This window comes from Malania oleifera, unplaced genomic scaffold (genome assembly GCF_029873635.1).
Source record: "Malania oleifera isolate guangnan ecotype guangnan unplaced genomic scaffold, ASM2987363v1 ctg843, whole genome shotgun sequence".
NCBI lineage: Eukaryota > Viridiplantae > Streptophyta > Magnoliopsida > Santalales > Ximeniaceae > Malania > Malania oleifera.
Window position 1 is genome coordinate 149478 of NW_026652162.1, and position 10433 is coordinate 159910.

Below are 10433 nucleotides of genomic sequence, written 5' to 3' on the forward strand. Positions count from 1 at the left end.
TTAATGAGAAAAGTTGAGAGGGTTCGGGTGACTGAACCTATGCAATATAAAGTGGCTCGGGCGACCGAACAAGTAACCATGTTGACTTGGTTTTCTGGCACCCGAACCTATTTTGAACGTATCTTCCTCGGACACCTGAAGCTATGTCAGAGAACTTTTCAACTACTCAGGCGACCAAACGATTACCTTCAAAAGTAGGGTCGGGCTACCGAATTGCCTTGTTCGATTAACCGAACTGTGAGTCACGCACCCGAATTATCGAACCAATGCTACTGACTTTGTTTCAGTCGACAAACTAACCCTACAAGCACCCGAACCTCTAAAAGTTGAATTTTTGATTGTATCTGTTCGGGCACCCGAACCTCGCGGGTTAAAATATTTTTTATCGAATTTTTAAATGGGGTAAAATGGGTTAATATTCTTAATGGTCTTTGAAACAAATTTAATTATATCCAATGTGTCCCCAATGGTCAAAAACTCTTCCTTGATTATATATACCCATTCATTTATCATAATTAACAAGGATTAGCAAACTTGATTAGGACAAAATTCTCTCAACATTCAAAATCCCTTATTAGCCAAATAATACTTCCAAACACCCACATACTCCTTACTCTTGATTTCTCTAAGCATTGTGAGTATTTTCTAAGGCTAGTGTGCTTAATCTTTGTAGCTAAAACTCTCATTTACATATTGATTGATTGATTTTCGAAGAGAGTTTAGCATTAAAGTTCTTCCACCGATTTCATTTGATAAATCAAGTATGGAAAGGCTTTGAAGGTTGTGGTTCCTGCATTGTAGTTGCAAGATACCTAAACCTAGATTTTGTGTATAAAAATCCTTTTCAAAAAGCTAGTACTTCAAACAACTCCAGTGTGCTTTGAATATTAGAATATATTATTGAGTTTGTTTGTTTGAACTTGCTTAGCATATTTTTGAAACCCTAATCTGATTTATGTTATTCACATAGTGCGTTTCAAATATTGCTTGAATATACACTCTAGATCTGAACTGGAAATCTATACGTGATTGAGTGTTTAGCACACATTTAAGCACTGAGCATATTTACATATTATTCATGCTTGCATTATTGACTGAGTTGTATTGGTGCACACATTTGCTTGTCTAGAAGAGAATTTCCATGTACACATTTATGCAAGTTGGTTGTATTCCAAGCGCGGGCCTGAAGAGGGAGACTAGCCCTGTGGAATAGTCCCGAATTAGCTTAGGCCCAGTTAGGAAATCTAGGTGCGTCATCATGTTAAGGCGGGTTGATTGAGGTCAGCCCCTTGAATTGATCTGGTTGTATTAGGTGCCGCTCCACCCATTTAAGTGAGCATTCTAATGGTAATCCTTGTGCTAGTGTGGCCAAGGGGGGGACGTAGGCATAGTTGGCTGAATCCCGATAACATATCATGCATGTTCTTTACATTTCCGCACTTTACCTTTATTGCACATATATGTTTATTTGTTGATTGTGTAGACTGAGCCTAGGTTGGATTGTACTGTTGACAAAACCAGTAAACCTAGGAATAAATTTTAAATACCCAATTCACCCCCCCTCTTGGGATTGCACCAAATCTATCAATTGGTATCAGAGTCTCATAACTTAGACTTAGACGTCATTTAGTTAAAAGATCATGATGGCTCGTGTTAGTGCATCCCCTTCATGTGAGGGAAGATTGGTCACACACCCACCTGTATTCTATGGTGATAACTATGTTGTATGGAAATTTAGAATAAATGTGTATGTGAAAGCATTAAATTGGAAATTTTGGAAAGTCATTAATCACGGTGATTGTGTGCCTATGAAATCTATTGGGTGTACTGATGTTCCTAAATTTGAGTGTGAAATGGATGATCATGATAGGAACTTAGTATAGGTAAATTTTGATGCCATGAATACCTTACTGCATGCTTTAGATTCTAATGTTTTATGTAAGGTAAAGGCTTGTAGTAGCACTAAGCAGATCTGGGATGAACTTGAGTAGAGATATGGTGCATCCACGCAAAAGGAAGTCATCTCTCTGTGTGACCTAGGCTCCACTGATCTCAAGGGAGGTAACCAGTGCTATGTAGATTTAACTAATGATGAGGTTATCTCATTTCCTTCTGTCTTAGTAGATAAATATGAACATGATTCATGTGCTAATTTGAATTTCATATCCGATTATGAATCATATGATAATAGTGATAGTGAAAGCATGCCTTTTTATGAGGAACTACAAGTTGAATACATTAAGACTCATAAGTTACTTATAAAATCAAATAAGAAATACTCTGTGCTGAAAAACAAGTATGATGCATGCATTAAAGAATGTGACTCAAAAGTTCTTGCTGAAAGAGAAAATAATTTGAAAATTAAAAGACTAGAAAGCAAGAATGAATGATTAGAAAAGGAGTTGATTGTTTTGAAATCTAAGGTTTCTAATGATGATAAAAAGAACCACTTGATTGCAGATCTTGAAAGTAAAACAAGCAATATGTCTAAAGAACTTTTGAAACTTCAAAATGCTTGCAAAAATTTGGAGAACTAAAAAATTCAAGATCTAGAAAAGAAAATAAAAGACCAATCTAAGATCATCTACAGGTTCACTAGAGGTAAGGAAAAATTTGATAAATTGCTAAGTGCACAAAATATGACCTTAGATAAGGAAGGTATAGGTTATAATGGGATTGAAAATAAGAAAAGAAAGACCCTATACATGGGGTACTTTGTAAAAGAGTCAAATCATTATGCTAGTACCTCCTCTAGTCCATACACTCACACCACATGCATCTTATGTAAAAAGAAGGGGCACACAAAGTTTGATTGCCCATTTAAAAGAACAGATGTGAAACCTAAACAAGTATGGAATATTAAGGAATCATCAAGTCCTAACCCATCGATAATAAAAGGAAGAAAAATGATATGGGTTGTTAAGAAAGAAAACTCCTTGAAATTCAAGGAAGAAGTTGTTCAAACAGGAATTACATGATCACACAATTCTTCCTTAGGAGTTAGGATTAGCTATAGGGGGTAGTATTCTCTAAGGGGTTAGGAAGTGGCTTGGGGCTGCAAATGTATAATCTTAGTATATCCACTATTCAAAATATTACATACTGAGTATTTTGAAGAATCAAGCCAATATGTGAATTCAAGTACATACCCAATCCAGACTTAATGAATATATTCATTGGCTATTTAATTAAAAATCCATTTCTTAATGGACATGGCTTGTCTGCTTTGTACTTAAATTTCAAATTGCCTAACTCAATCTTAACCATGAATATCTAAAGTTAAGCATATCTTGTCCATTGCACAAGTCAATGTTTCTTTAGGAAATGACTGATAGTCTTGAACTCATCTTGAAGCCCTATCAATGCCCTAAGTCTTATAGATGAACCATAGGGACTCTCGCGTTGAAGAACTAGTCAAAATAAGACAAGTTGCCCAAGCTTGGGCGGCGACCGAACCAAACAGTGTCTTTGCACTTCGGCTAACCAAACTTGTAGTCTGATCAGGCCGTTGACCACCCTTCGAGGTAGCTGGCCAATATGCCTCACGCATAATCGGATGAAATTCCATAGCATATGTTGCATAGTGCTCGATAGTACTCCAATATGGCTCAACATACTGGCTTGCATTTAGTCATTTCTCGGTACAGGCTGCGAGAAGGTGAGAGCAAGGATAGTGTAAAGATTGCCACTTCCCGCAGGAGCATTCGCACCTCTAGATGCTCAAAGTTTGGACATTGTTTCCTTTATGGGGTCCCAGCTATGCGGTCGTGATGCTAAAAGTACCCCTTGACCGGTTGAATGTCGTGACTCGATGTACGGTCACCTTCAGCTTCCTTCTTTCCATCGCTAACAATATATACGGAGTCAACGTATTTCCTCCAAATATTGCGTTACGAGCAGCCTCCCGTCGGCTATTAAAATAATGTGCAATGCGATAAAATGTTAGTTGCACAAGGGCCGTTATGGGAAGGCTACGAGCGCCTTTTAGGACAACATTGAAACATTTGACTAGGTTAGTGGTCATGTTCCCATACCTCTTTCCATCATCAGGGCACTGAGTCCACATATGAGGAGGGATCTGATCGAAGAACGACTTGGCTGGCTCTCCACCCTCATCGAATATCCTCTCCATCCACTTGTCAAATTTTCTTACCTGATGCTCCCTTCCCCCTTGCTTAGTCATTTGCTTCAGATTGACAGTCCGCACTTTTATATTAAAGTTGCTCACCATATGTCGAAGGCAGAATTGGTGGTGCGCACGTGGTGGTTGCCAATCAGGATTGCGCTGCACCACAGTGATAATCCCTGGATGCCAATCTAATATGAGGCAAATGTCGTCCGTGTAGGTAATGGAATGCAAACAACACAGAAACCAATTCCATGTGTCGAGGCTTTCCTTTTGCACAATAGCAAATGCAAGGGGAAATATTTGTTTATTTGTATCTGGGCAGGTCGCAATAAGGAGTTTGCCCTTGTACTTACTGTACAAGTGTATCCCGCCCACACATATAACGGGAGGGCAGTGACGAAAAACCCGAATAGATGCTACGAATGACCAAAAACAGATACGAAGGTTGCACTGTTCTCGCTACCTAAAACAGGAGTCCACCTCCACTTGACTATTGTCCCAGGATTGTACGCGTACATCGCTTCCATCCACTTCGGTAACGTTTCATAGGATTTCTCCCAATCACCGAATACTTGGGCAATTGCTTTCTATTTGTCCAACCAAACCTTCTTATAAGAGATTGAATACCCGAATCGACGATCTATGAACTCCTTCAATGTAGTGATCGACGTCGACGCATCTCCCCGATCATATTCACTATCTCCCCAACAATAAGGGACGACGTGATTTGGTTATGGTCCTGCGATAGAAGTTCATTCAGACACGTGTGTGGACCACCATATTGGGTGATTTCAAATAAACAATGTATCATTCGATACATGGCACGCAATCTCCACGCGCAATCGTGGTCCTTACACCTAGCAACCCACAACTCAGGGGTAGATCACACGACGTGGCAGTCATGGTGGGTGCGAGCGTGACATATTCGCACTGCGGCAATCAGCTGATCCTTCGATCCGAAGAGCATCCCCTTGCTCAACTGAGAGGATTCTTCCCAGCGAGTCACGCGTATAGGAAGCTCATCGACCGCAGTTAAATCTGCAGCATCTAGGTCAATATGACCGTACATCGGAAGCTAGCCCATGAATTTGGCGTCAAAAGTTGCGTCGTCCGTTTCATGGTGGGGGTAAGTTCACATCATCGGGGACATCATTTAACCCTTCACCCATTTCCTGCTTGTGCATGTGTTCGTCTTCAAGATAAATATCTTTCGTAATGTTCATGCCCTCGTCCAATGCATCGTACGCAATGGCGAACAACGATCTTGGTCCCATACTCGGGACGTCTTCGCAACCTCCTTGCGGAAACGTGTTAGGAACAGGTGCTTTGTACACCGACGGGTCGAATGACGATCCCGGATATTCGTTAAAATCGACCGTAGACATAGCACGAACCTCCGCACCAATATCGACCTGATGTGTTTGTTTGGTGTCTTCACTGACTTCATCCAATTGCTCCGCGGGCGCGTCTGGCTGCCTAACCGCAATTACATCCATTTGAGGAATGATCTCGACATACAATTGCACCATTAAATATGTCTCACTGACGCAGTGTGCGTCCAATACAATGCGCAACCCATAATCATCTAATATGGGAACAGCCTCGTAGAAGGCTGTATTATTTAACCCTTGCGCAGGGTATCTTGCGGTCACCCACAATGCATATTGATCTTGATCAATATGCAAATATTTATATATCTTCGTATATAATTTCTTTAATTTACACCTACGGCCAATTCGAATAGGTCGAACTGGAAGACTACTATACTTAACACCATCTAATTTGGTTATGATGTTCCCCCCTATATATAATAATACCGTCACCAGAGCACTGCTTGAGCTTCCTGCCATTTAGATCGGCGATCGAGAAATAAAAAAAACTTACGCAAGACAAAATTGTATGTATAAGTGATATGTGTTACTTATAGCTTAACGAAATAACTATAAACCAAATAGATATATAAAAATTCTAATGAATCAATGAACTTAGAGTTTGGACCTAACTTTCCCACCAAGAAAATAAATAGATGAATTAAAAGTCTATGAATAAACAAACTCTAGAGTTTAGAGCTAGCTTCAATTTCCACCAAGAAAGCAAATAGATTAATTGAAAAATGTAATGAATAAACTGTTAAAATATTAATGTGTATTGATTTTCCCCATTTGACATATACTTAGGATTTTTCCAAAATGGTACTTCAACTTAGAATCTAAAGAACTATGAAATGGTGCTCTTAAGCAATTTTACCAAAGAAAAATTAATTGTTGTTTTTCCCCATATGACATATAGTTAGGATTTTTCCAAAATGTGAATAGATTTTCCCCATATGACATATACTTAGGATTTTTGCATAAATGGAAAAGTGAGAGTTACAGTGGCTGGGATAAATGGTCTAGAAAAAATTAAAACAATCAATGACGCAGATGCTACGAAAATTTTTATGATTTGCGTGTAAAGGAATGACTTGGAGCGCGACATACTATTCCTATGTAGAATGAGAAGAGAGAAAGCTTGATATGATTGCTTAATTACCCCTACTATCAAACACATTATGACTATCAATGACATTTCTACGTGCAACATAAGAGTGAAGATGCAATGATAAGGAGCAACTCAAACAAGACCATTGCAACTCAAACCATTGATATATCACACACTATGACTCTAGCTTGCTTTTTTTTTTTTTTTTTTTAAAGATTTTTTAGTAGAAATTTTAAAGAGTTGTTTATTTATGTAAAATAATATTTCTGTTGATTTTAAAAAAAAATTCAATGAGGAAAACTTGTTTGTCAGTTTTTTTACAAGAATATATAAAATAGTATCTAGGAAGTTAAGGCTTGGGATTGGGTCTGGGCTAGTATGGTTTTCAAAGAAATTGAATAAAACTTCAAAATATATTTTATTTAAATATATACAAATCCAAATCAAATATCCAAGTTGCTTGATACATAGGATAAAAAGTAAAAATATGGAGAATATTAAAAGAAAAGTTTCCCATTCTTTCTTTGATATTTCTAGCTCTATGATGAGTACCTCATACTCTGTTTCATTATGGGTTGGGTTGCCACTTAATTTGAAGTTCAATTTTGTTCAGTAGCCGTTTGGGGATTCATTACTGATCCGAACATCCATCTTCAAAGGAGTTGAAGGGATCTTTTAGAAAAATGTTACTTAGGACGCATAACATTTCGATTCATGAAATGGGAATGAGATCGTGTTATGGCAAGTGTTTTAAAATGTGAACACTAGGGGTACATTTATATCGATATATTGGTGAAAAATACATAAATTTGGGGAGGATCTTCAATTTTTACAAACATAATAAATGTGGTGTTCATTCTTAGTGATAATTTCCACTATATTTTTAAAAATATGCTCATATTTCTACAAAGATTTTCAATATATGAAATAATCTTAAGCATCAAGATGCTTAACTCTTCAATGTCCTTAATATCTCAGTGTCTCAAAATATTTAATTTACTTTTTTTTATTAAAGAAAAAAAGGACAAGATCAACTCCACAAAACATGTGCAATTATGCTCTGTGCTCTAATTTCACACCAACTATCACAATATATATATTTTATCAATATGTTCAAGATTCGTTCACAAGGGTATTTAAATGACTAACTCAAAATGCTTTTCATTATGCTCAATAGATTAAAAAGAAAAATGCAATTTTTCTCAAATAAGTTCTCAAATTGAAAATTTTCACGAGAATGGCAAAGGAATGTTTTATATACACCCCTTAAACCAAGGGAGTCCAATTTATAAAAACTTTGGCAAAATTCATAAGGTTGCACTCAAAATTTCATATCAACAATTCGGTATAGGTTCTAATCATATATCCTAATAACAATCAATCCAAAATAATTACCATTAAAGTTGTAAAACTACTTCCATGACACATCCATCAATTAGAGTTCATTATTACCAATTTTTGCACAAATCACAAACATCAAGGTACCATCTTATTTCCATTATATTTCATGATCAAAACATTCCCAAGTTACAATTAAACAATCCCAAAAATATATATATATATATATATATATATATATATATATATTAAACAACAGCTTGAATGGAAAAAATTACATATTATCGGTAAAAAATCAAATACAAATACAAAAAAAGAAATATTAACCTTAAGAAAAGTGCTTATCCACGAATCTTTTAGCACTCTAAATTCAAACTTTCCGATTATCAAAGGTTTTAGATCAAATAAAATTAATTTAGAAATTTATGAACCAAACATTGAAAATATAACTTACCCCATCTCGAGTTTATATAACCCTCAACGGTCACCTGCCCTCCTCCTTTGCAAAGGTACTGTTTGTTCGCGCAAAGAAGGAGAAAGAATGATCGAGGTTAGTCTGAAGCAAATCTCGCTACTTGGAGTAGCGAGATTTGCCATGGTCGATAGCCGGGTGGATGGCCATTTCGAATTCGAAGCAAATCTCACTACTTCAAGTAGCGAGATTTGCCACACGTCAAATGACGGGTGACCCAGTATTAAGTATCTGAAGAAAATCTTGCTACTCGAAGTAGTGAGATTTGTCACGCGTCGATACGAGCCCTTCAGTTAAAAGTAAATCTCGCTATTTGGAGTAACGAGATTACGTCAAACTCGTTTTGAAAAATATTTATCAGAAAGAGGTATTATTTAATATATATATATATATATATATATATATTTATATTTTTTTAAAAGATAATCCGGAAAAAAACTCACCCTTCGCATGCGGGCCTTACCGGCCCCATTCGAGCCGTCCCAGGATTAACGACCACGATTAAAAGGTGTCGGAAACGGTCAGGAACATTCGCGCGTAGCCCCACCGCGTGTCGACGTGTGGCAGCTCCGGATGTCTCGTCATTAATGCTTGTTGACCCCCGCAACTTTCCACGCCCCCATCTGTCGACACGTGTCCCCTACACACCCTTGCCATTAATGCCGAGTCAAGTCCACGATCCTGGCCGTTGGAGCCCCTCACTCATCAACGAGCCAGATTGCTCCACGGAAGGAACCGTCAGCATTAGGTATCCTCGTATCGATCGCAGCCGTTCAATCTCTGTGATGCATCAACGACTCAGATTGTTTGGGACAGAGGCATTAAATCCCATCAGTACTTCCCTGAAAACAAGCGCCCGTCTGCCCTGCTCGCCGAGTGACGCGTGGTACACCATTAATGATCCCTGCCACAAACTGCCAACCGTCCGATCGCTCCCATTTTGGACGTCCCAGATTTCGCCGCGTCAATATATCCTGATGCTCCCGCTTCTCCACGAGAGATCTGCTACGTGGCCTCTTCAAGACCAACAGATCTGCATGCCCCTATTAACGCCCACGATGATGCCACCCTAGCCATCCATACCATCGTGTGTCTTCCAATTACCGGCTGCCACGTGGCCTTTGGGCTTGACCCAGGCCTTAAACCGGGTCGGCCCGAGTTGACTGGTTCGGATTCCCGAACCGGTTGGGCCCGTTGACCCAGTATGTAGTCGGGTTGATGTTAACAATTCACAAATAAATTCAAATAAATTCACCAAAAACCATTAAAATTTGTAAAAAAAAAAAAAAGTTGTAGAAAAATCAAAAAAAATTTAGGAGTCTTCAAGCAAATAAAATTGTAATTTTTTTTTGCTTTCATGAGTTTGATTTCCCAAAGTAAAAATTCATAAAAATTCAACAAAAATTCAAATTGAAGCTCACTCCAACCTCTACCGTACTTTAGTTCAACTTATAATTTTAATTTTGTTGCGGTTGGCTAGAAAATATGATAATAAAATTAAGATTTTGTATGACTCCCAATTTTATATTTTATTGTATACATAAATTTAAGTTCTAGTTTCAGATGTCGAAATCTCAAATTAACATGATGCCTTTATCTATATTTATTCTTATTTAAATAAAAATTTATTCTTATTAATAATGGAGAAAATATACAATAAAAACTTAAGGCTGATTTTGGTATGGACAATATATTTGATTTTCTCATTTTTAGTTTTCCAAAGAATTATAGATATCCAAATTATTTTTTCCTTTCGAAGATTAATATTGAAAAGGTAAAAAATAAAGAGTTCATCTAAAATTTCAAAATAATATTTTATTTTTTATTTGTAAATCTTAAAACAATCACACAAAAAAAGAAACTTGTTTTCCAATTTTCTAACATTTATGTAAGGTAATATTTAGAATCACGAGTTTTGAGACTTGAATTTGAATTTATGTGGATTTAGAATAAACAATATTATGCATAATCCACAAATTAAATTATGATATCCGAGTTTCATGCTTTCGTATA